At 28.3% G+C, this 219-nt stretch overlaps 1 protein-coding gene across 1 annotated transcript in view; it reads right to left on the bottom strand.

Annotated features, from left to right (window-relative positions):
- The window catches only part of LOC119593830 (serine protease 44-like), a 97,765-nt gene that overhangs the window by 6,304 nt on the left and 91,242 nt on the right, over positions 1-219 (bottom strand).

Raw genomic sequence — 219 nt, 5'->3', positions numbered from 1 at the left:
ATATACCCTAAAGACACACACATGATGCTGAAAATGTAAACAAAGAATTTAAAAAAAACAAGGATGACACTTATTACGAAGAAAAAAAATAAATATCAAAAAAAACTTTCATACTTACATAAAAAAATCTTTTGACAAAGTATGAAGCCAAAACAAAACAAAAGTACATGCAAATCAAGGGACCAGCGACTCGTATAGCTTAAAAACCACAATTCTCAA

The sequence above is a fragment of the Penaeus monodon genome, chromosome 32, assembly GCF_015228065.2.
Source record: "Penaeus monodon isolate SGIC_2016 chromosome 32, NSTDA_Pmon_1, whole genome shotgun sequence".
NCBI classification, from domain to species: domain Eukaryota; kingdom Metazoa; phylum Arthropoda; class Malacostraca; order Decapoda; family Penaeidae; genus Penaeus; species Penaeus monodon.
Note: the sequence above shows the minus strand (reverse complement) of the source record. Positions and strands in the feature narration are given on the sequence as shown.